Source organism: Pan paniscus, chromosome 11, assembly GCF_029289425.2.
Source record: "Pan paniscus chromosome 11, NHGRI_mPanPan1-v2.0_pri, whole genome shotgun sequence".
NCBI lineage: Eukaryota > Metazoa > Chordata > Mammalia > Primates > Hominidae > Pan > Pan paniscus.
The window spans coordinates 78,316,088-78,343,337 of NC_073260.2; positions in this window are offsets into that span (position 1 = coordinate 78,316,088).

The following is a 27,250-nucleotide window of genomic DNA, read 5'->3' on the forward strand; positions in this document are numbered from 1 at the left end:
CAACATCACACAGCTAATAAGTGACGGATTTTGATCTCAAAACAGGGAAGTCTGGTTTTATGGCCTGAGGTCTTAACCATTATGCCCTACTGACTTTTAAATAGACTCAGAAAATACATATTCTGCACAAGAAAACCAGACAGGAATCATGTACTTCAAAACCCACTCCATTCATTCATTCAATAAAGATTTATCACGCACCTTCTCTGTTCAGTTTTTCAACAGTCCCTTGCTGGGCTTTCAAAGATGATGAGGAAAACAGCTTCCATCCTTGGCATGTTCACAGCCTTTTATGGGGGTGATTCAATATGGTGAGATTTGAACAAGGGACACTGAGGCCACCTTCAGGTTGTCACTAGTTTACCCAGGTTGGCCTGGGGCTGCTTGGCAGAGGAATTAAGGGATAATCTTGGAGAATGAGCAGGAATTTTACCAGGGGCACAAGACTGGGAGTGTTCTAGAAGGACAACCAGTGGAAAGATACGGAGATGAGAAATATCAAAGCTGACATGTTTCTGGGATTGAAAAGGATATAGCAAAAACATAGAAGGTGAGCCGAAAAGGGTCATAAGTTTACCAAAAGCATTATGCTCAGGCTCACACATTCTGTTTGTGGAGCTCAGGTGAAAAAGCTGGGCCTTCTAGTCAAATATCATGCCAGCCAAACCTCCTGGCTTGCGCTGGGAGCAACCCAAGATAAAAACATGCTCATTCATCTATCAGAATGATAGAGTTGCTGGGTATGGTGGCTCATGCCTGTAATCTCAGCTCTTTGGGAGGCTGAGGCGGGCCGATCACTTGAGGTCAGGAGTTTGAGACCAGCCTGGTCAACATGGTGAAACCCCATCTCTACTAAAAAATACAAAAATTAGCCCAGCATGGTGATGCACGCCTGTAATCCCAGCCACTTGGGGAGTCTGAGGCATGAGAATCGCTTGAAGCCGGGAGGTGGAGGTTGCAGTGAGTCGAGATTGTGCCCCTGCACTCCAGCCTGGGTGACAAAGTGAGACTCCATCTAAAAAAAAAAAAAAAGAAAGAAAGAAAAAGCAAAAAGGATACAGTTTGCCTCTGCTATGTGCAGGGGATTGGTTCCAGGAACCCCACACATACCAGAATCTGTGGATACTCAAGTTCCTTATATATAATGGCATAATATTTGCATATAACCTATGCACATCCTCCTGTATGTGCTCCAAATCAGCTCTAAATTACTTAGAATACTTAATACAATGTGAATGCTGTGTAAATAAGTTGTTATTGGGTTTTAAAATTTTATATTTTGTTGTTGTATTGTTATTGTTTATTATTTTTTCAAATATTTTCCATCTGAGGTTAGTTGAACCTGATGGTGTAGAATCCACTAACACAGAGCAGAGGGAAATGTACACATTGTCCTCCCATGGAAATTTTACTTTCAGGTTTTACATTAGTTATGTAAAGAAATTTTAATTAATTGCACCAGTAATTCCTGGTTGACCAAGTAAAAGAAAAAAAAAATCAGGCTTTATGTTGACACTTAAGATGATGGATGCTCCCCTTCTTTTTGAATAGTTTTGCCAGGCATGATTGATTTAATAATAGGTAGGTTTCATTTTAATACTAGTGACAACTGGGGGAAGAGTTGGCAAGGAGAATAAGAGAGTGGTACTCTCTAGCAGGTATTTAACAAAGACAGCCTGAAAATCAATATTAATCCTTTGCTGGCAGCTGAAAATTTTAGACAACTTAAGCCGACGAATAGGCCATAATGTGTCAGTAGTGTTAGTCTATTCATTGGCTGGATCTTGCATTAGATGAGAACTCTTGTTGATTAAAAATCCATTCCAGGAATGCCATTGCACATGTTAAAGAGGTCTTATTTTCCCCTGGGACCAAAAATGTTCCTTCGTTTGCCTTTTCAGGCCTTTCTTTAATTTCATCAATTTCTGAACAGCCCTGTGACTTCCCTGTAGGTAAAATTCTTACAGTTATTTTCAAGCTCCAGGGCTACCTATCTCCATCCTACAGAACAGGTAGGTGGCTGCATGGAGCCCTCCCCACCCATAGAGTACATCTCCTGCACACACCAGACACAATCAACCCAAAGCTGTGAAAGCTGCAGAGAGCAGTCTTATAGAACCAATCAACCCTCAAATATGGCCCTACGGCAGGATTTCTCGTCCTTATGTATAATGTTGGTGGAAGAGGTGTCACAAGAAAACTGTGAAGAAAATCTGGAAAGAAGAAACTGTGAACCTTCTGTATTTCATACCTAGTAAATGCAAGTCGAGGTCATTGCTGTAATTCAGTCTCTCTACTTTGGGGATCTGCAGGAGAAGACCTTAGGTTAGAACTGAGGCAGGCTACTGTGGTAGAATGCTTGAAAAAGTGAACTTTGACCTAGACAATCTCTCCGAAAACAGGAATTTCTTATGGTTTTTACTTCTTACTTGCAACTGGTTAGTAAGAAGACTCATGCGTGAAGTATTCAAAACAACTGGGAAAGTGTAGAAGAGATTAAGACCACCTAGGTGAAGGGTAAACAGGAGCTGCTTGAAGAATGTGTCGGAATCTTTATGGCAATCCAGGGTTAAGTAGGCATCTCTATGGGAACTTCATGGTTGAGGAAGCATCCTCTTTTCTTAGAAGTGCTATGGTGTCTTCTGCTCAGTGTAGCATATTTGTTTAGGTATGTTCTCATAGCCTTGAAGTACATTAATGGAACATATATCTTTTTCCTCTGTTTTCTTATCTCTTTCTATCATCTTTATAAATTATGACAATGCCCAAGAACCTCAATTTACAAAATTGTCTTTTTCACACTACTGGTTGGAAAAGATTTAGAAAAATGGAAAGTTTTCCCCAAAGCCCCTTTTTTTAAGAAAGTGAGGAAATTCTCCACAACCTAATCCCCTATGAGACTCTCTAATGTTAGAGAAAGAATGAAATTAGATAATTTGAATTTCTAACAGTATGTAACTGTAGGAGTCAGACTGTGACTTCTACCTCACATCCTATGAGCAGTGAATTCTTGGTGTCTCCCTCTTTCTATTCTACTGAACACAGGAAATTGAAAATGTCAATTAGAAAATCTTATGAAATTGGAAATCCGAAAACTAGATGGAAGCTTGATGTAATTACAGAACACCTCTTAAATGGGCCCATTGTTATCAGGCTTAGAAAATAGTGCAAAGTCAAAAGAATTGAACTCTTGTTCACTTTTTATGGTAATACGTTCATGAAGCTAAATGCATTATATAGTTTTCTTGTTTGACACTCATGGCCCTTGAGATATTGGTGTTCTTATATCATGTCAGATGAGGTTATTGAAGTTATTGGGGCTCAGACAGGTAACATAACTGGTGAGTGAGATAACATGAATGCATTCAGACATTCCTGATTCCACAGCTCATATGCTTTTCAAAGCACCATGTTTTTAAAAAAGTTTAGCATATGATAAAGATAAAATAGATTGGGAAGTCCTCCTTGATGTTTTCTTTTCTTTCACATCTCACATTCAAACCTTTCGGCTGTGTCTGCACACTTATATATAAAATCCAATCACCTCTTTTTTTTTGAAACAGAATCTCGCTCTGTCACCCAGGCTGGAGTGTAGTGGTGTGATCTTGGCTCACTACAAGCTCCACCTCCCGGGTTCATGCCATTCTCCTGCCTCAGCCTCCCCAGTAGCTGGGACTATAGGTGCCCTCCACCATGCCTGGCTATTTTTTTTTTGTATTTTTAGTAGAGACGGGGTTTCACCGTGTTAGCCAGGATGGTCTTGATCTCCTGACCTTGTGATTCACCCGCCTCGGTCTCCCAAAGTGCTGGGATTACAGGCGTGAGCCACTGTGCCCAGCCACCTCTCTTCTTCATTGTTGTTATCATACTACTGCAAGCCTTCAGCATTTCTTTATTGAATTACACAATATCTTTCTAACTGATCTCTCTGTGTCTACCCTTGGCAACAGAAACTTGCATGAAGATTTTGCAAGTATTTCCTCCCAGTCTAAGGCTTGTCTTCTCATTCTCTTGACATTTTTTTCATAGAGCGAAGTTTTAAATTTTAATAAATTCTAACTTATCAGTTATGTCTCATGTATTGTGCCTTTAGTGTTGTATGTATCTGAAATGTCATCACTAATCCCAACATCATCTAGATTTTCTCTGATGCTATCTTCTAGGAGTTTTATAGCTTTCATTTTACATTTAGGTCTACGATCCATTTTTGAGCTAATTTTTGTGACAGGTGGGGGTAAAATCTCTGTACAGATGCACTTTTGACATGTGGATGTCCAAATGTTCTAGGATTATTTCTTGAAAAAGCTATTTTTTCTCTATTGTATTACTTTTTCTTCTTTGCCAAAGATCAGATGACTAAATTTTTGTGTATCTATTTATGGGCTCCCAGTTCTGTTTTACTGATCTATTTTTCTACTCTTTTACCAGCCACATTGTCTTGATTACCATTTATAGTAAATCTTAAAGTCAAGTGGAGTTTGTTCTTCAACTTTGTCAGGTACACCCCTTACTCTTATCTGGTTGTTCTCTCTACCTATATCACTCTTCCTACAGATGTCCACTTGCCTGATTCTTTTCTTTATTTTCTTCTTCCTTCTTCGAGCCCCACCACTAGCCCCAGATGGTCCCACTGATGATAAAATTGAAAGTAATACATCACATTTTCTTTGACCTCTCCAACCATGTGTTGTAAAAATGTAGTTTCCTTTGCATGTGGTCTCCCATTTTTGAGATCTGTCTAGGTCACGTGATCCATCCATTGCTTCAGTAATAAGAGGATGTTATCATTTAAATGTAATCAATGTAGCAATGGGTAGCTATAGGAAGTTTGCACAGAAAAAGAGGGCTGACTTATTACCCAGGATATGTGTCTCATCCCTGTACAATGACTGGAATTACTTTGCTCTGACAGACAAAGACAAGGTTATTTCTACCTCAGTTTGACTATCGACCAAGAACCTTTCACAGACAATTTGATCAGCACCTCAACTTAGAAAAAGTCCCAGCCATTCATGGACCTGACCTAATACACTGCGCAGAGAAAAGAAAAGGAAAAACAAAAACAAAAACAAAAAACATTTACAATAGTAGTTAAAAATAAAATCCCTAGAGTAGAGTTTGTGGTTCTTTATGGAATGGCCATTCACTTTTATACTCTTCAAGTTATGATCTAGCCCATTTGTAAACTCTCACATAGAGTTCCTACTGGGTGCCTGCTACTCACTGACCCTCTACCCACCTTCTCCTCACCTATCCTGTTAATATGTATGCCATAACGGAAATACTATATGGATTACATCCTGAACAGTCAGCTTCCCATCTGCTTCCCCAGCTTCTCAACCACCCTCTGGATTATGTCCAGAAAGGGTACTCTAGGAATGAAGGCAGCCAGGCAGGTCTGTATAAAAAACTATTTCATGAGAGTACACCAAGATTGCAAGCTGCAGAGAAAGGAAATCAAATGACCACGTTTATCTCTCAGTATAATATGAAAGCCAGTCCTGGCTCAGCCCCTTAGTGGTATGGCTAGAATGAATTTAGGCATTAATCCAAGCCTTGGTTCTTTAATACATAAAATAATAATACTCATCTTATAAAATCGTAGTGAGTATTAAGTGATATGTTGATGACATAAAAATGTATACCTTTAACCCAGACATATGAGTTTTAGACCCATATACGTAATGATCTCCTCAAAATCCTGTCTTTGATTTTTAAAAGATACCTCACAATTTTTATATAAAAAAACTCATAATCTTACCCCTTCTCAGTAAGGATACATTAGGTAATGTTGCAACTACAGACAACTATAAACTCTCAATGCTTAAAACCATGAAAGCTTATTTCTCTCTTGTACTACCGGCCCATCTTAGATAGGCAGAGGGCTCTGCTCCAGGGCATCCTCACTTGAGGACCCCAATGGACAGAGCCTCCATCATCAGGAACATCACTGGTTGCTGTGGCAGGAGAAGGCCACACCTAGGTTCTTCAGAACTTCCATCCCATGAATAACACATGTTACTGCTATGCACATGCCATTGGCCAAACTGTGCCATGCTAAACTCAAATGATCAGAAAAATACAATTCTACCATGTACTCACAGGGAGAAAAACCAGAATATTGGTAACAGGCTTAATGTCTACCATCCTTCCCAAATCAGATCCACATCCACTGTTTTCAATCTCCGTGGAGCAGATTGGCTAGAAGCTCACCAATGCCAGGACACAGAGGAAGACTTTATTTCCCATCTCTCTTGAGACATATTAATGGTGAATTGAGTGTGAACAGAAGTACGCCAACTCCAGTCTTGGCCTTAAAACTTCCCGTGAGATCTTCACTTGTTGGCTCGCTAAAAGCAAAAGATCAGTGTAGGAGTCTCTCAAGACCCCAGAAGATAGAAGGATCTGGCATTCATGAATGGCCACCTAATGAATGCCCTAATGTACTGTGAATGAGAAATAAATATTTACTTGGTTAAGTCCCTGAGATTTTCTTTCCAGCAACTAGTACTTCATAGCCTGATTACTGTACTCAGTGAGAGACACCTCATCCACCCAAGCACACAGGCCACAAACGTAAAAGTCATCCTTGGGACATTCTCTTCACTCTCCATATCCCATCCATCACTGAGCTCTGTTGATCTTGCCTCCTAAACATCTCTTGAATATGTGTATTTCTCAGTTTCCACTTAGCCTAAGCTAGCATCAGTGTCGCATGGCCATGCAGTAGTTTTCTCATCATCTTCCTTCATCTCCTCTCATCCCCTTCCAACTAGTTTTTCATGCTATAGAGGAGTGATACTTTTTAAAAATCCGTGTCAAGTTATCTTGGCAGTGGCTTCCAGTTGTTCACAGCATAAAATCCTAAGCATGGTCTTGAAATCCCTGTAACATGTGACCCTCTCTGATCTTTGAAGTCATCTTTCCCTTCTTTGAGCTCTAGCCCAAATGGCTTCTTTTACACTCCCCAGGATGTGCCATGTCCATAGCCACCTTAGACCTTTGCTCGTACTGTCTTCGCTGTTCACCATCCTTTAAATTTCAGTTCAAACTTGACTTTTCCGTCAAAGTACTCATCTCTGTCCTCCTAATTTGTTCAGATGCCTAACATATATTTTCACAGGACCTTATATTTTTTCTTCATATTACTTATCTCTGATGATTTCTTCATTTGTGTTATGATTTTGTATGCATATAATTATTTGAATAACATCTTTTTATCCCCTTATGTTTTATGCTTCATGAGAGCAGGAGCCATTTCTAGTTTGGTTGTATTACTTAGCTCGGTACCTGGCACAAAGTATGTATTGAAAGCATGAAATTGGCATGCTTTATATGATGTAAATTATTTAGAACCATGTCTGGCATATAGCAAATGCTCAATAAATACAAGCTCTAATGATAGTTATTTGTTCCTATTTAGACCCTAGCCAATGTCTAAAGGGAAGTTAGGCATGTGAAAAGAATCTGGTAGGAGGTTGCAGTCCTAGAAACAGAGGTTCCTGAACATGTGGGATTCTGGATAAAATTCACACCATACATCAAATGGAGGTAAAGAGCCTTAAAGGGCTTCAGTCAACATAGTGAGGAGGCATAACAAGCTATGACTCATGGAAATCTATGTCATTGTGACTAGCTCCAAATCCCATGTTTGGAGGGCTGGGGATGCCAATACACTCCCTGTCCGTGGATGCTCAGTTCAGAACCTGAGCGGGTCCCAAACTACAGGTGGCAGGCCTGTTACTCAGCCCCATGCTACTGGAAGAGGCAAAAGAACACACCTAATTATAGGCCTGGAACTACCAAGTAAAATGGAGGATCGAAGCAATTATTCAAAGAGTTTGGGAAGAAGAACAGGACATTAATCCTCTGCCTACCCCCTACTTTCTTCCCTTGTTTGTTTCCAGCAATTATTTTTCTTTAGCCTAAATCCAGAACAGTTGCCTATAGTGTGCTCTTCTCTGCAGCATTAATAGATGTTATATAAAAGAGATCTTTGGAAAATGGGGAAATGCTACATTAAATAAAGTTAAGCCAACTTCATTATTGCAGGACTTCTGAGAATTTTTATGTGTACTGACCCTTGGAGAAAGTTATGTAGCATTTGCTCCAACATATTTAACCATGAAAGTCTTGTTTTGTTTTCTTGCTTGTTTGTTTTTAGCAAAGTGTTTCTGGTGCTTCAAGGAACTCATTTTGGGAAATGTGAAATAGATATTTTCTCCTTTTTGCTTTGTATTTAGCCAAATCAGAAAACCTAGCAGTTCCTGATATATAACTGTCATTGAAAATAGTGTGGCTCAAAAGAAAGCCCCTCAGGCTTGGGATCTCTGTGTCCCACAACATGAGTCTAGAGTTAGACCCTAGACCTATCAACACTGCTGTATTATCTTGGACAAATCACTTTATCTCTATGCTTTCTAGTCTATAAAAGAACGCTTTGACCTATCTGCCCTCAAATGTTCTTCCTTTTAAACGATCTGAAAATCCAAGTAGCTTGAAGTGAGATATGATATTTTCCATTAATATAATATCTGAAAATACTCCATAGAGACTCATCATTTTTCTCAAATTTTCCAAAACTATTTTTAAAAATGGAAGACTACTTGAGCCCAGGAGTTCAAGACCATCCTGGGCAACCTGGTAAGACCCTGTCTCTATGAAAAATTCAATTATTAGCTGGACGTGCTTGTGTGCATCTGTGGTCCTAGCTACATGGGAGGCTGAGGCGGGTGGATCACTTGAGCTCAGGAGGGGAGGTCCAGGCTGCAGGAAGCCATGTTCATGTCACTGAATTCTTCCAGCCTGGGTGACAGAGTGAGACTCTGTCTCTAAAAAAACAGTTTCAGTTCCTCCTTAATTTGTCTCCTTTATCATATACTAAATTCCTTTTAAACTTCAATCTATACCTGGACTTTCTAATGTGTTCCATTATTTTGATGCACCAGTATCACACTATTTAATTAAAAGACATTTTAATTGGTTTTTCATGTAATTTGACTACTTTAAAATGTTAGCAACATCCAGGGAACTAATGGAATTAGGAAATATAGTTCATTTATATTACTGATGGTGCAATTTGAATATAAAAATGTGTCTGCTATTATCTAGTTAATATTTTGGAAGAAGGAGTCAGTTAGGTGGCCCTCTAGAGAATGCTACAGCTACCTAGAAAGTTACTACATGAGAATATATGAATCAGATGTCATTATGGTGTCTTCATCTCGGATACATTGGGGAAACTGAGTCAGCATATCTGTATATTCATCACCCTTATGGGCTACATGGCCAACTTTTCATTACTTGCCTAACTACCTGGAATCATGGCTGTGGCCTTCTCTGACATTGGACATTTAGGCTTTTTTTCTTTCAAGTAACTGGTTGGGTTTCCCCATCACCACTTTTAAGTTTCTTTCTTTCTTTTTTTTTTTTTTTTCTTGAGACAGAGTCTTGCCCTCTTGCCCAGGCTGGAGAGCAATGGCATGATCTTGACTCACTGCAACCTCTGCCTCCTGGGTTCAAATGATTCTCCTGCCTCAGCCTCCCGAGTAGGTGGGATTACAGGCGCCCGCCCAGCTAATTTCTGTAGAGACGGGGTTTTGCCATGTTGGCCGGGCTGGTCTTGAACTTCTGACCTCACGATCCACCTGCCTAGGCCTCCCAAAATGCTGGGATTACAGGCATGAGCCACACTGTGCCCAGCCACCACTTTTAAGTGTCTATGCTTCAGTCAACTGATAAGTCCTGCCTAATGTTCTAGGATAATCACATGAATTGATCACAAAATTAAATATGCCCATTTGCAAATCTGTGTACCCATCTTTGAATGACCAGGTTGGTCCTTACCAAACACAAAACCCAAATTTATTGAAGACAAAATACGGCACTGGTTACTGTAATAAACTAGAAGCATATTTAATTTTGCTCTCTTTGGGATAAAGGGGGAGATCATTTTGTTTCTTGGATGGCTGCAATTGTTTCTGTAGTATATATTTTGCATGGATATCGGTATTGCTTTCTTGCAAACTTTTAATGAAGAATATTTATTATCTTAAGCCAAATGACTGATACCAACAGCAGGTATCACGGAACTATTGTTTCTTCTTTTTAAATTTTCAAATAACCTTCATAATTTGTACCTAAAAGGAAGTCTTTCCTATTCGCTGACCTACAAGATTCTTTATATAGTTGCAGAAAGTTTTGGTGAGTATTATAAAAGCCAATCACGTTTACTCATATTGCATTTTATGTTTCAGAACATGCCAAGAAACAAGATGTAGAGTACACAAAATACGTATATTTGACCTCCCAATATTTATTTTAACTTCTGCTGGGAGAGATTCAACTAGCCTTTTGTGATGTCTACATCAAAATATGCAAACCGAAATTTGGTTGTTAAGGATAGAGGAAAATGGAGCTGAACCAAAATAAATAAATAAATAAATAAATAAATAAATAAATAAATAAATATAAGAAAGAAACCAAATGCTTGGTAAACCTGGCATAGCATCTTTCCAGAGTGAATGAAGTATTCACAAGCTATATTAAAAAGAAAAGAAATATTTAAAATAACTGACACTCCACATCCTACGGATATAGACACAAATCTCAGAAGTAATTAAAATAAAGATATCAAAGGGGAGGGCAAATACCCCTGCGAACTCAGAATGGTAAAATACACACAGTCTGACCTCTGTTACCATTGAATCAAATAAGCTGTTAATTACAAAAGGATGAACACCCTCTGGAGATAACAGCAAACTCCAGGCAGTCAATAGGATGTGATAACATCCAATACAATCAAGAAACATTTGAGTTGAGCACAGGATTATACATGAGGATTGGAGGATTAGGAGACATGGCATTTCTGAGTCTAGTAAACAGAGAGCACAAGATGCCAGCTGAGGAAAGTAGAAGGTAGGAGAGACAGATGTGATGAATTAATCACTAGGAAGGCAATGAAATAATGGCTGGGTTCTGTTCTGTAGGCTGGCAGGGAATGAATGAACCATGATGACCTCTTTTGCATTTCTAGCCTTCAATTATGAATTGAGCATATGCATGATGGCGTGTTAAGAAATACTAAAAACTCTGTAATTGCTGTTGGTTTTTGGCTAAGCAGGAGACTTTTGTTACTTTGTATTTAAAAAACGATGAAGTAAGCTGTGTCCCTAAAAAGTCCTGTTATTATAATATAATCGCTCATGGCTGAGATTGTAGCTGGAGGCACATGTTAAGATAGGAAAATTCATTTTGATGAACATAAACACCTGATGTTTATCCTATGTGCTAGTTACTTATTGCTGTGTAACAAATTACACCAAAGCTTAGTGACTTAAAGCAACAAACATTTTCAATCTCAGCATTTCTGGGCGTCAGGAATCCAGATGTAGCTTAGCTGAGTGCCTCTGGTTCAGAGTCTCTCACAAAGCTGCAATCGAGGAGTTGGCCAAGGCTGCTGTCATCTCAAGGTTTAGCTAGGGGAGGATCAATTTCCAAGCTCATTCATATGACTGTTGGCAGCCCTCTGATCCATATCCAGATTCAGTCATGAGGCTGCTGGCAGGCCTCAGGCTCTCCCTGGTTTTTGGCTGAAGACCCCAGTTCCTTGCCATGCAAGCCTGTTTACAGGGCTCTTTATAACATGAAAGCTTGTTTCCCCCAGAGCTGGAGCAGAGACAGAGAATACCCCCAAGATGAAAGCCATGTTCTTCTGAGATTTACTGAATCTCAGAAGTAACATCCCGTTGCCTTTGTAGCATTCTATTGACGAAGAGCAAGTCACTAATTCCAGCCACACTCAAGCAGAGGAAATTACCCAAAGACATGAAGACCACAAGGTAGGCATCACTAGGAACAGTCTGAGAAGTGGTCTACTGCATCTTATTTATCAAAATTCCTGGGTCAATTGAACAATAATAACTGTCTTCCTTTGCATTGAAATTAAAAGTTTGTGTACAGTCAAGTATGTGTGTATGATAAGTATATAGAGTCACAATTAGGAGCTTTCTGCAGGCATCTACAGCTTACTTTCTTTATCCCTCCACCATATCCATACTGCCACTTTCATGAAGCTGTTCTGAAGGGTCCCCACCATATCCATACGGCCACTTTCATGAAGCCGTTCTGGGAAGGGTCCCCAGTGGCCTCTACAATGTCCAAATAACATTTTTCTTTCAAGGTCTTGTTTGACTCCTTGGCAACGTTGGGCATTGTTAACCACTTCCTCCATGAAACTACTCTCTTGGCTTCAAAGAGTGCTACTCTAATCTGGTTTTCCTTCTACCTGTTGGACTTTGCCTCTTAATGTTCATCATATACTCCTCTGTGTTTACTTGCTTACTAAATAAGTTTCCCTTTTTAGCCCTTTTCTATACTCATTCTATATACTCCTCTTCAGTAGCCTTATGCACACACTTGATTTCAAGTGTACTTGATACTGGTGATCCCCCAATAGACTTCTACAGCATGGAAATCTCAGCTCCCTTGTATCCCATGCCACCAGCTCTTCATTTCCACTTTATTATTTTCAGACTCCAAATTTTATTCTTTATTATTTTTAGCATTTCAGGTAAAGGCAACATGTTAACTCTGTTATCCAAAGCAGCAATGTAATCGTCATTTTAGACTCCCCCCCACTTTTTTTACCGGCTCTCTGACATTGTCTATATAAATAATTTTCTATATATTTCTCAACTCTTTCTTCTCCCTACCAGTTTCACTATGACTGCTCCCATTTGAGCATCTTTCTCTTCACCTCTGGATGAAGATTATTAAGATTGTAGCCTCCTGACTGGGTGCGGTGGCTCACGCTTTTAATCCCAGCACTTTGGGAGGCTGAGGCGGGCAGATCACGAGGTCAGGAGATCGATACTATCCTGGCCAACACGGTGAAACCTTGTCTCTACTAAAAATACAAAAAAATTAGCCAGGCATGGTGGCGAGCGCCTGTAGTCCCAGCTACTTGGGAGGCTGAGGCAGGAGAATGGCATGAACCTGGGAGGCAGAGCTTGCAGTGAGCCGAGATTGTGCCACTGCACTCCAGCCTGGGTGATAGAGAGAGACTCCGTCTTAGGGGGAAAAAAAAGGCAAAAGATTGTAGCCTCTTAATTTGTTGCTGCCTCCAGGGACAATTTCCAACTTGTCTTTGTGTCAACTGAATAATATTTAAATGATTTAAAAGCCCTTATCACTATCAGGATAAAACCCTAAACCCTTAGTTTTGCATGCAAAACACTTTATATGTTCTTTACTTTCTTCTTTACTTTTATCTCCCAATTTGCACCACACACATTGAATGTTCTGTTCATCCAGAACCAGCTGTAGGGTCTTGAAACTTTGCTTACTCCACTGGACCTGTATACCCACAGCTTACCAACCTTGTCAATTCTTCAGGCTCCCTCCGATTGGATAAATTCTGTTTATTTTCTGCAGGACAGATAAATAATCGCCAGGTCTGAGAAGCCTTCTTTGAATTGCCCTCCTCCACAGTCTACAGCCTGCCCATACATACATATGTAAATACAAACATGCCTATATACTACACAGCCACAGGCTGGCCTGAGTGCTTTTCCTTTGTTATCCCAATGCGTCTTGAACATGTCTTATCATTGCCATGACCATTCTGCATTGTACTTACCTGATTACTTATGTCCCTGCTGTTAGACTGAACATCATTAACAGTAGGATCATGTACATTCCTGCATCTCCAATACCTAATTCAGAGTCTAGCATAAGTCCACAATAACGTGTCATTGAATTAACAAAAACTTATGTGAATGAATGATTGTCGAATTCTTACATTTTGACTATATACAACATATATTTGATTTAATATATTTAATTTTGTTAAGAACCCCTATATTTTTGATGGGGAATGGAGGGAAAGATTTCTAAGAAGTTTGGAGCTAGCTATCTCCTAGTCCCACTAAGTGAGAAACAGTACTTGGACTCTTAGCAAACTCTTAGTTAAAATGGAGAGCTCCAGCCTTTTTTTAGCTTGATTGCAAAACCACGTCTGCCAGGCATGTTTGCTAGTTGACCTTCTGTGTCCCATATGCTTTCCTGTAATTCTCTTGGTGCTTCCAGCCACTTGGTTGCTATGGTGTGATTAGTTACATTCAGAAGTTTCCCTCTTCTTTGGGAATAGAAGGTTTTCTCTGTCTATGTCCAATTCTTCTCTACTCCTGAGGCCAGTTGGGGAGGGAAGCAAGAAGAGATTGTGAAAGTTTGCCATTGGTGAAACAATCACCTTTGATGCACACTAGAAAAATGGATGAGAGTTGTAATGAAAGAGTAACTTCAGCCAACCAAAGTCAAGTCCAGATTTTCAATGTTGTGGTGGAGGTTCCAGAATCTCATCATAGGAGGATTAGTTAGAATTCTGTTGAGTGATTCACAGAATGATAATAACACAGCACAGAGGTTGTTTTTGGCCTTTCCTCAGAGTTAAAATTCCCTACAGATACCATCTTATGGATGCTCCAAACATGCCTGCATTGTAGAGACAAGCAACAGAACGATGCTTACAGGTAGGTACTTGAGTCTGTTTCACCGCCTGGGGGCAGGGCCACATCTAGTTCATACCAGCAAAGTGAGATGTTTGCTGGTTTAATTGTAGGCCTTTAATGCCTTTTATCATCCCTGGAGTGGAGTCCCTAACTTACAATTTAAGTCTATTTATTATTACTAACATTATTAGCCAATTACCATGATTTAGAGTCCTAAATTCACCTCTCTCTCTGTGTGTGTGTGTGTGTGTGTGTGTGTGTGTGTGGTATAATTAATCTGAATATGATGGTCTAAATTTGTCTGTATATGCATATATATGTAGCCAATCTGAAATTTTCCTTGAACTGAAATATTTTGTTTTTTAATTTTTTAAAAAAATGTTTATGAGTTTATTCATAGAGCACTGAGCTTCCATCCTCTCTAAACCTCCCCAGCACCCAGACCCTGGTACCATGAGTGATGACACTTTTTCTTTTTGGATATAACTGAATTGATAGTTACTGTACTGAAGGCTTCAGACTAAATGTTTCAACTCCAGCTTTAGGACAAACTCTGAAAAAGTCCCTTATGACTGGAAACCTTTCCTTCCTGGTAGGCCACCTCTGCTCATCCCCTGCATTTTCCTCCCTGGCCCCACCTGTACCACCGTCCTTGGGGGATCATTTTTCTCTCCCTGTTGTCTGGTGCTTCATTCCCCATAGTGGACCATCCTTGACACACAATGATACACTCTGCTACCTTTTCAAATACATCAAAATTTTAACAAAATTCTTTGTAAATGAAGGATCAGATATTTTATGGTCATGTTTTAAGCATCAGCCAGAAGATAAAGGAAAAGGAAAACTGGTTTCTTTTTTTTTTTGAGATGGAGTCTTGCTCTGTTGCCCAGGCTGGAGTGCAGTGGCGTGATCTCAGCTCACTGAAACCTCCGCCTCCCAGGTTCAAGCAATTCTCCTGCCTGCAGAGTAGCTGGGACTATAGGCCCCTGCCACAACGTCCAGCTAATTTTTGTATTTTTTAATAGATATGAAGTTTCACCATGTTGGACAGGCTGATCTCGAACTCCTGACCTCAAGTGATCTGCCCACCTCGGCCTCCCAAAGTGCTGGGATTATAGGCATGAGCCACTGTGCTTGGCCAGGAAAACTTTTTATGTGGGACTTCTTGTCTCTTCTCTTTAAGGTATTTTTTATATTAATAGCAATCTGATTTTCCTCTGACCTCCAATTCAAATTGACTAAATATCTCAAGCTTCTTGTATAACTATTCCTTGGGCCCAAACTTTCTCACCTCCATTATCAACACCATCATCTTGACCATATATCAATCTAATTTTTTCACACTAATCTCTGGTACTACAAGGTACCAGAAAGTTCTGAATTCAAGAGTTGTCTGATCAACAATATTCAACAACAATGTGCTTGTGTTTCAATGATAAATCCTGGCATTGGCGAGGATGAAGAAAACCATGCATTCTCATACTCTATTGTTCTCAGGAGTGTGGCTTTAGATGTGAAACCTAGTCTTTGTATATCAATTTGTTTCCACCATGAGAGAAGCCATCCATGGATAGAGCTAATAACAGGAAATGCCAAGTAGAGTGATAAAAATAAGTTTTTGATGACAGTGTTGATTGCTGAATCAAGCCAGTCCTGCAGTTGTTCTTCCCAATTAATGAACCTCAATATCCTCTTTACAGTTTCAACCAGGTTGTGTGTTACTTGCTTCTTAAGTTACCCTAAATTACATGCATAATATAGGATATATACAGGTTTTAAGAAGCATAATGAGGATCTATATGTAATGATATGAATAGAAGACAAAGTAAGATGCAATTTGTTGTATTTTTTTAAAAAATCAAGATGCAGAACATTGTATATATTATATATATATATAAATGGGAACATTATATACAATGTTCACTCTCCCTTTTTTATATAAAGTGATTATGAGCCTTTATGTATTCATATGTTAGTTTATAACCTTATATCCTAGTACATGTAAATAATGTTTCTAGAAATATAAATAAGACACTGTTAACCATGGAGTGGGTATAGGAAGTTGGGAATGGGAAAGAGGACATACTTTTACCTTAAACATTTCCAAACTGTTGAAAACTTTGAAATGGGAATCCATTACTTTAAAAATTAGGAATAATAACTATGAAAATCTTTAAAAATTTGTGCCAGACAGTGCTAGGAGTGGATAACTCTGGCCTATAAGGAGTTCATTGTCTAGAGGAGATAAATATACAAAAACACAATGCGGTAATGTGCTTCTTGCAGGTGCAAAGATAATCCAGTTCTATGGGGAAGAGTCACATGGGCCTTTAGAGAGGAGATGGTGCCTAGCCGAGGTTTTACAGTGGGAATAGGAGTTCACCAAACAGACTGGGAGGGAGATATTTTGAGAATACGAAGAGGTGAAATGCAGTCCCTTGTCTCTTTTAGAAACTGTTAATGAGTCAATAATTCCAGAGAGGACAAAGGGAGAGTGGTGAGGACAGAGGAGCAAGCAGAAGCCACGTAATGACTAGCGTGCTTGCCAGGCTAAGAAGCTGGGATTTTATTTTTCAGCACCTAGAAACCTTTTGCCAAGGCTGAAAATTCTATTAATTTCTCAGAATAAAATATTTTAAGCAAGTAGGAAACTATAATCATAAAGAATATAGAGTATAATATAGCAAAACTCAGGTATTCATCATCCAGTCCTGTCAAATCTTAATATTTAGCTTCAAAATTTTTTAAAAGAAATAAAACATTACAAATATAGCAAAAGCTCTCCATATACTCTTCCTTTACCTCAATCCCCTTTGCCTTCAAAGAAAAGTATACCTATAGTTTACAGACAAGTGGTAACTTAATATCAAAAAGAGAACATAATTTAGGTACTCTACTCAGTCGTTTTTAACTCTTAATGCAGCCTATTCACATGTCACCCTACAATGGATAAACTGTCACATAACCCATGTAAAATAAGAAACCATGGTCAGCTTGAAGTTTTTCATATAGCAACTGTCTTGTCATATAATGATGCCCTTTGGAATAAAAAGATGCGTGTCTGCTATAGCTAGAAACCATTAGACCCTGACCTGATATTGGAAAGGGTCATGAGCATATGTAGACTTATTTTGAAACTGAGGATCAGGAAAAGTGGTCATGGAAGTCATTGACTTCCAAATCACCAAGTGATTCTTAACTTCAGTTTGTTTGTTGTTTACATTATTGGTGTGCAGTGACGTGTGTTTGACTATGTGTCTGAGTGTGTGCATTTGTGTGTGGTGTGTCTCTTTAGAATACAAAAGAGGCTGGTTTAGTTTTCAGTATCTGGTTAATAAGAAGTTAAACCAAAAAGGCTGTTCTTGGATGAAAAGCAGGTCGATCATTTGCCACCACTTTATAAAAGGGGGGTTTGAATGATACAAAACTACGTACTTCTACATAAGTAGAAGGCATTCAACATGCTACATTATCTGCACCAAAGAGAAGATAGCAAAAATAGCATACTTTTCTAAACTTATTCTTATTTGCTTCATGTTTACTCTACATTGGTTAATATTAACAAGGCTTAAATTAATGACATTTACTATGAAAAGTGAAATTTTAATGAGCACAGGAAAGCATAAATGTTTACTGAACACTTACATATTTAAGAGGATGTTATACAACTTACAGCAAAATTTAAAAAAATTTCAGCATTTTGAAACATAGGTAAGGTTTTTTTGTAGTTTTTTTTTTCGACTTTCAAGTGGTATAAATTTGTGTTTAAGATGTACAAACCCACACTGAAACCACTTTAAATAATTCTGAGAATAAATAAATACTCATAGTGTATTTTCTAAATTAGTGCCAGGGATATTATACACCTATGCAGTCTATTTCTTACCACAGTTTGAAATCTCACAGCCTCAAAATACAATTATTTTCCTTCTTTTTTAATTATTCAAGTAACATACTCTATTGCGTTTCAACATTTATAACTCAAAGTTATCTAATTTTTTTCTAATTTGTCATCAATTAAGAAAGAACTAGAGTTTTAGCATATATCTTCTTTTAAAAAAATCAAGATGAAAAACAAAAAAGAACAAAAGTAGTGTGATACTTTTTCTCCATTTGGTAACTCACCTGACATTTACCTGCTAAGTCTTTATCCAGGCTTTCATTCCATCCAACATACTGATCTCAATATAATCAGCGTCTTCTTAAGCACATTCATGATAAGATATGACTGCTCTGTTTTAAAAATTGTATAGCTCCTTCTCCCCAGTCCAATATTTCAAATCCCACTTAACTAAAACAAAGCAAAATTTGACTGATAGAAAATTATTTGCAAATAAAAATATTTTAGAATCAATCCCTTGAATAAATAATTCATAATAAACTATATTATCATGTACATTTCCATTAATATATTTATAACTTATTTATAAAATAATGCTCTTGATATAGTCTGTTAATTATATATACTAAACATATTTATAAAATAACATGGCACATACATTATTTCATAAAAACATTAAGTATAGAATATTTATGCATATATGCTATATTAAAAGCATTAGTTTATTAAAAAGCATTATATATATACTCAATAATCCGAGTATATATATAATTAGCTTTTTCTAAAGCTAAGAATTTCAAGAAACCAAAAATCAAATGATATAGGATAGCAGAAAACTTAAAATTTTGTCTTTTTTCTTATTTAGATTAATGAGTTGAAAACTATTTTCAAAGAGAATGAGTCACCTGGAAAAGCTGTCAAAACTGGATCAAAGAGTTTAGGTTTTCTAAGAAGAAAGACCTGTTAGGAGGCTAAAACCATACTCCAGATAAATACTGATTGGGCCTCATGGGACATGGTGGTGATAACTATAAAAGGCGTCTTGAAAGATGAAATAGCAAGTAGAAGAACATCTGAAAATAAGACATGGAAGAAAGGGAAGCCTCAAAGATAACTCTAAGATTTTGAACATGAAATCTGAGGAATTGTTGATACCGTTAATTGACAAAGGGAAGCTGTGAGAAAGTGTAGGTTTCAAGGGAAAGAAGGCGAAATGCAGTTTGGGGCTATTGAATTTCAAAATTCAATAAGTAAGTAACATTATTACTACAATTTTTCAGATGAGAAACTTAAGTAGGAGGCATTAAGTAATTTGTCCAAGGCCACACAGCTAATAAGTTATGCAGCCAGAATTTGAACGTAGGCAGCTTTCTTTCCTATTGCCCTACTGAAAATTTAAATGCCTTGATCTTTTCCTTTGGAAGCAATTATATAGGTGATGAAAAATTGTAATTGACATCTGGTCTTTGTCAGCCCACAGTGGTGGCTTGAAAAGAAGCTTCTACTGTCTTAGAGACCCCCTACACCATTGGCCACAGTTACCTAACTCAAGTGGTTCACTTATAACCCAGCACCCTGGATCATTGTTTGGTCCAAGGATGGGCACCAAATCCAGGTTGAACCAATCACTGCATTTCCTTAAGAAAATTTTAACTTGAGACCGAGGTGGTTTTTGGAGTTGCAAACTTGAGTTGTCAAATAGCCATGTTTCTAACTCCAAGGAGGGAGAGCAGCATGAAAGCATGAAGCCAGAAATAATAGAAATTGGGGCCGAGGGAGGGACTCCTGGCAGCATTTGAACTTGTTTCTAGTCATCCTTGAGGACCAGCTGCACTTCCACTCTTCTCGTAGTTTGGTTAAGTAAACAACTAGTCTTCCTTCTACCTGATATATTTTAAGCCAAGTTTCTTTCATTCGTTTGAAATCAAAATAGTTACGGTTGAAAAAGCCACACACAACTGTGGGAACTTGAGCAAGTTAATTAAAACCCTGAATCGGTTTGCTTATTTACAAATAAGTGAAGAAGACATGTTTTAAAAGGATTTTTTCAGAGCATGAAAATATATGTATACTATCTACTCCCCTTACTTAAAACTCACTTTATTACTCCTTTGAAAAGTATCAGGTACATTCTTCAAGTTCTTTCATTGGAGTTGATTGTTCTTTCATTTAGAATGGTTGACAACCTAGCATGGAACTTAACTCTCCAGAGTGCTGTAGATTACCCATCACAAGACTTTCAGGTACCGAATTTACCCTTCCCTTTCTTATGCTGCACACCCCACAGCTTTACATAATGGTAATAAATCAAACAAACATCTGGTTGATTTCTGTATGCAGAGCACATGGCAGAGTGCCTAGCACTGAGGAACTCTTCAGGAACTATTTCAAAACAGTTAGAAGCAACAGTTGAATTTCTTTAAGAAATAATCATGTAATGTGATGGTCTCATTCCAAGAACATTAAAAGGTCTCAATAAGTATTCATTAGTGCTCCAGAAGCCCCAGTAGCGGCTTTTAGTTATTGTCTCTCCTAAGCGGTATGTTAATTTTGCAAATTTTCCAATTAATCTTGGCATTTTTATTTTCTTTATTCTTTCCTTTCCCTTCTCTTTTTTATTTTGTCTTTGATAGATTAGGAATACAGTATAGATTCAGAGTCCCATCCCAGAAGCTAAATATCTCACCGTTTACTCTTTCCTGTGAGTTTTTATTACCTCTGTGATTGTGTCTGATATTGCTCAAGTCAGGAAGGAAGCGTCATTAAATAAGAAACCAGAGTTAAGACCTTAAATCAAGCATGGTTTGATACTTTGCACATTTAAGCTACTGTTGTGTTTTGGTATTTAAAAAGTTAGAGTTACTTATTTTTACCAGGTTGTTTGAATAAATAACTCTCCAATCATGGTAGAAAAATGATAACTCTTACTTTCTCCAAGCTTAGACTTAGTGACTGTGAGTAAAGACATGGAATCTGAGGAAGATGCTATACCTTCTTTAGATACAAGAATCAGTATTTATGGAATACATGTGTGTTCAATGCTCACCCATAATGAAGAATGCAAAGCAGTTAGCAAGCCACAGCTTCCGGTACTGGTTTTTACCCATTTCTGCAAATGCTGCCAAGATCTTCATGGCTAATTTAGCATCTTGCTTGTATGAGATAGGTGGGTGATATTTTCATTATAGGTAAGGAATGGGATGCTAAGAAATCCATTACCTTTAATCCCTACTATGGACAATTGCCAGGCATTATTGCATTCCATATCAATCAAGAATTAGGAGAGAACAATTTAAGTAGAGCTTTAATTGGACTGGAATCTAGAAACAGCTGCAAAAGATTGTATTCTTTCTGAATGGGAGAGCACTGCTTTTCTGGAAGTCTTCACAGTGTACATTATTCTCTTTTTGAATGGAAATATTTGCTGCCAAATACCTGCTTAGGATGTGAAAAGCCAAATTTAACTTATTTTTTTCGGACAGCCTGGCAATTAAGCTTTTACTTTAGAGTTTGGTTTATTCATTCTAATAATGGTTATCATCATGGAAAGTTTTAATTAAGTGTTCGGCATCTACCAGATGATATATATGCTACCAAAAAGTAATACCTATTTTCAGAGAGCTCATACTTCATATCAGCAAGAAGTAAATCATTTAAAAATGTCCTAAGTTAGGCATACACACATGTACACCATGTCAATAATCACCAAGATGTCTATCCTGCATTTGCTTCATATTGCCAAGTGCAAATATGTTTATTTCATTTGTATATTCTTATATCAGTCCTCTAAACACAAAAATGTTAATTTGGCTCCTATTTTGCAGATGTGAATATGAGATTCCAATTACTTAAAGGACCTGCCCAAGGCCATAGAGGTGGGAAAGGAAAGGTCAATCATCTTTCTACTACACCATGTATCACATTATTTTTATGCACTTGAATAACCTTGTCCACAGTCAAAGTTGAAAAATTGGTGAAGATTGTCTAATTTCACTCAGCTTCCTGTTCTGGGCTTTTCTTCATCGTTAGACTCTTCACCTTGTTGAAGCTCTCTTGATCTTTGCCTTCCATTACCCTCCTACCTCCTAGTGATTCTTTATTTCTCTTTGCAGATACCTTTCCCTCTGCCCACATCTAACATACTGGTATTCCTCAGAGTCCTATCCTCAAACCTTCTCCTGCTTCAGTCTACTTAGCATTCCTGGAGGATCTCTCCCATATCTGTAGCTTCTGCTACCTATATGTTAGTGACATCCAAATTTTATATTGCTAGTTCAGACTTCTTGCCCACTCCACATCTCTGCTTTGATAACCAGCGGCTACTACAGAGTCAACATGTTCCCAAACTGAACCCATTAGATGTCGCTTATACATGCTCCTCCTCCTGCTTCCCCTCTCTTACACCACAGCACCACCCTCTTCTCAGTGGTCTAAGCCAAGAGCCTCAGAGACATCTTTGATCCTGCCTTCTTTCTCACCTTCTTTGTATAATTGACCTCCATATCCAGTGATTCAGCTTTAGAAAAAAAATTTATTTGCTCATTTTTCTTTCAATTCTCATTGTCATTGCCACGTTTTAAATTTTGCCCATCTCTCTCTAGAACAATTCCTGTAGCCACCTAAATATTTCTCTGCATCTCTCTAATCATCCTGTTACTTAGGGCTTTTAGCCTACTCCTCCCACCAGGGAAACCTCCTTCTAATCACATCCAGGAAAATTAGAAATACCGTGTTCAGGCTGGGTGCGGTGGCTCATGCCTGTAATCCCAGCACTTCGGGAGGCCCAGGTGGGCAGATCACCTGAGGTCAGGAGTTTGAGACCAGCCTGGCCAACCTGCTGAAACGCTCTTTCTCCTAAAAATGCAAAAATTAGCTGGGTATGGTGGCGGACACCTGTAATCCCAGCTACTTGGGAGGCTGAGGTAGCAGAATTGCTTGAACCAAGGAGACAGAGATTGTGGTGAGCTGAGATCACACCACTGCCCTCCAGCTTAGGTGACAGAGTGAGACTCCATCTCAAAAAGATTAAAAAAAAAAAAAGAAAGAAAGAAAAAGAAATACCATGTTCACATTGTTTTCCCCTTTTGCAACCTATCAGTTGTGTACCCTGTCATGTTCCCTGTCGACATGCAAAACTTGCTGGATTTTATATCAACCACATCCCTAAAACCTCATCAAGGTAGGAGGACCTGGAACAGTAGCCACCAGCGTCAGGTGCTCCAGAGCAGTAGCTACTAAGCCACTGTGGGGCTTGGCAGCCTGCTGCACTGACTCAGGCGTGTTCCCCAGTTGAAATGGTTACAACATTTTTACAAAAGCCTTTGTTCTTGATTTGTTTGAGTTGTATGTTAGCTAAGGTTTAATGCGATCCAAGAAGAGGACAATAAGCAGAAATAAATGCAGCTAAATCAATGATAGCAGAAAAATATCTCCAGGTGAAATAATAAATGAAAAATCTTTGGCTCTTTGTATCATTGCAAACGCTTATGATACTATCTTGCCCTTCACTCTCAAACTTGCCCCTGGGGATGGGGAGAAGTTTATGTAGCAAATTAAGGTACACACGGGGTTCTGCCCTTTTTTTCTGGCTGTTGTTTCTCTAAGTGGAGTCTTCTTATTATCTTAATATAGATTAGGTTTATAAACTCATGAGGATTTGAATTCACATATTTTCTTTTTCAGTTTTAGATTCCTATACAGTTAGTTATAGGAGTCTAAGCTGAAACTTTCCATCAAATAACACATTGTTGGATTGTTAGCACTAGAAGACATCTTATAGCTTTGTTCAATTCACTATTGAGAAAAATGAGGCTCCAAGTAGGGAAACGATGCGTCTGGTGATCACATGACTGGTAGATATTAATCAGCACTTACGTAATACTTGAGTCAGCCTCACCCTATTTAAGTCAATACCCTTTCTGAATGTTCATGTAAATTTGGCATACTAAAAATAAATTGGTTTGTACTGAAGGCTCCATGATGCAGTGGGCAAGTGTGGACATTAGAGTCAGAGCGACCCAATCCAAATGCTGGCTGTCTAATTCTAGGTCAGTCAAGTTAAATTAGAGGCTGTTTCCCCATATGTAAAGGGGGCATAAATAAAATTATGCTTGTAAAATGCTTAATATTGTACATAGCATAGGTCTTCTTTCTCAAAGAAAAAACTAACCATGAAGAAGATATATTAACAGATTCACCAGTTTTGTCTGAACTCCAAGAAAAAAGAAATTATACCGCAGCTGTTGGTACTCAAGGGCTGTCTAAAAAAGTGAAGATGTAAATACATCATTTAAACTTCCCTTCCTTTAGATTTTCACTGGTTTGAAAGGGAAATTAGGGGAGCTAGCCTCCTAACTCCAACCAAGGATCACATAAAAGATGAAATGTTTATTCATGTAAGCACAGCTTAACAGATAAGTTTCAAGTTTTTTTAGTTAATAGAATACATACATTTTAAGCTACAATTATACTATAAATAATATCATTAAAAAATTGCGTAAAATTAAGTGCACAGTAATACAGAGAGAAAAACCTTCATGGGGAGAAGGCATGATGTAGGTACAGGGAGATGAAAAGGCAAAGCCTCCTTGTTAAGGCAAGATAGGCTGTGGACTGAAGTTTGCAGAAAAAAGACCTCATTTAATAGTGAAATGACACCTATGTGTGGGAGAAATTGTTACATAGATTAAGGTTAAGCAATTTGTTTCCTTGACGGTGGACCAAATAATCTCAATTTAAGTACACTAAAACAATATTGTGCAACCAGACGTTTGTTTTCTCTCTTCTGCTATCTTTCCAATCAGCACACTCAACAATTACACCCTCTGCTCCCAGGCACTCCCACTCTGAAGATTTCACCCATAAATCAGGGACTAGCTTTAAATGCCTGTTTTGCTACCTTCTGTTGTGCAATTGAACATACCACCAGGACATGATCTCCACATAGGGTTTTTGCAGGAGCTGTAATCAAATCAAATCTAAATATGTACTTTCCCTCAGTCTGCCTTTTCAGCAGAAGATACAGCAAAGAAACTTTAATTTCTTGTAAAGTTACTGAGGGAAAAAAACTAGTAATAGCAAAAAAGGAATGATGACCTTAGGTTATGGGTTAGGATGTTATTTGTTAGACTATAAAGGATTCTGTGTGTGTGTGTGTGTGAGAGAGAGAGAGAGAGAGCAAGAGAGCACTTTAAGTAAATGAAAATTCAGATGTGAGAAAATTCTTTTCTCAGCTTGCCCACCAGTGGACATTAAGAACTAGAGAACAGCTGACTTTTTATTGTGTTTCACACTTTAGAGCTGGTGGGATCTGAAAGATTATCTGGTTCATTGGCTTCCCAACAAGTTCCCAAGAGCCCAAATGTTCCACAGAGGGAATTAGCGAGATGAACCCCCTTCCCCACATTTGATTTGTATGGTAGGCAGGCACTCACTCGCAAACAAGAGGGATGCATCTTGGAAAGCATGCGTGACTTAAAAATCCAGGGATCTAAAAGGTATTTGTTTCTAGGCAATTGCAGTGAAGGATTCCATTGTGCCAGTTGTAGGTAGTCAACTCTCAAAGAGCTCATGTAAGAGACAGCTTTTTCCTGTCAGTGAAAATGAGAACCAGCAAGCTGCCCACCCTTGACACTTGGCTCCAATTCTCTCAGTTTAGCTCCCCATGTTCTCACCACAAGCCCTTCTGAGTTTTGGGGTTCCAGAGATAGTCTTTGGTAAATTCCCTCTGAACCACTAAAGGATACTTTTCTGATAATCACAAATTGCTTACCTAAAAGCACAAATGACAACTCTAACAGAAAACCTTTCAGTCCCGGTGTATAAACTCCATGTCCCAAATGGGAGTGCTGAGTATCTGGTTAAGGATGGGAGGATGGGATGCTCTATGGGGTATTTTATTCATGACTCGCCATATTACTTACAACATTGTCTGGTAGCAATCCCACTGAGTGCTGCTGTGACATTTTTAAGAATTTTCCTAGTCATTGATGAACAAGTTCTTTTGAACAGCGAGGCACTCATAAAGCATCCAAGTCAGAAGCATACCTCAGTTAAATACACATGGACCAGGAACTACTTAATTGAGGGTTATTGACATTTAATTTGTAAAAAAGGTTTGACCCCAATAAAAAGGACAAAAACCATTGATTAATACTAATTTCTTATTTTTATGGGTAAAGAAACTAAAGGCCAAGGAACAGAAGTGAATTTCTCAAAGTTACATGGCTTTTAAATGATGGAGCTGGGACTAAGGCTTCTGGTGTCTGGCTCATTCAGAGTCACTGCCCCCATACTCTACCCAGAATCAGAGTCGCCAGATGTCAGATTGAGGACAGTGGAGTCCATTTAGTCCATCAGTTTTCTAAAGCACAGATGAATGATAGAAGAATGAATAAAGCTCAGCATGATTCCAGAATTCTGGCACTGCCAGGTATGCATGTATAGCCTCTTTAGATGTCAGTCTTCTCAGAAAATGGGTTTACACTAGATAATTGCTTTGGGTATCAGTTAATTTTAATGGCTCAGCAGTCCTTGTTTTTGCCTTTTCTCCTCTTTGGTAATAATGTCCCATTCACTTTTGGAGAATCTCCTGTCCCTCAATCTTAGTCACTTGGTTTGGGTAGGACTAACCCTTCTGCTCAGGGTGGACATGTCCCTCGGGCTTGCTAGTCAGAGTGACAGTTGTTGGTTAGGGCATTATACCTGATCTAGTCTCCACCAATGAGAACCAGGTTAGGGTCTTGCTGTCTCTCGATGAGGGTTGTTTAGCTGCTAAGATATGAACTTGGTGCTGGGAGGGTCATATGTAAAGAGAATCTGCCTGAGAATAAAGTCATATGGAGGAAAGGAGAGCTAAAAGATGGGGAGGCAGAGTCTGAATGCCATCTTCTGAGGCCCT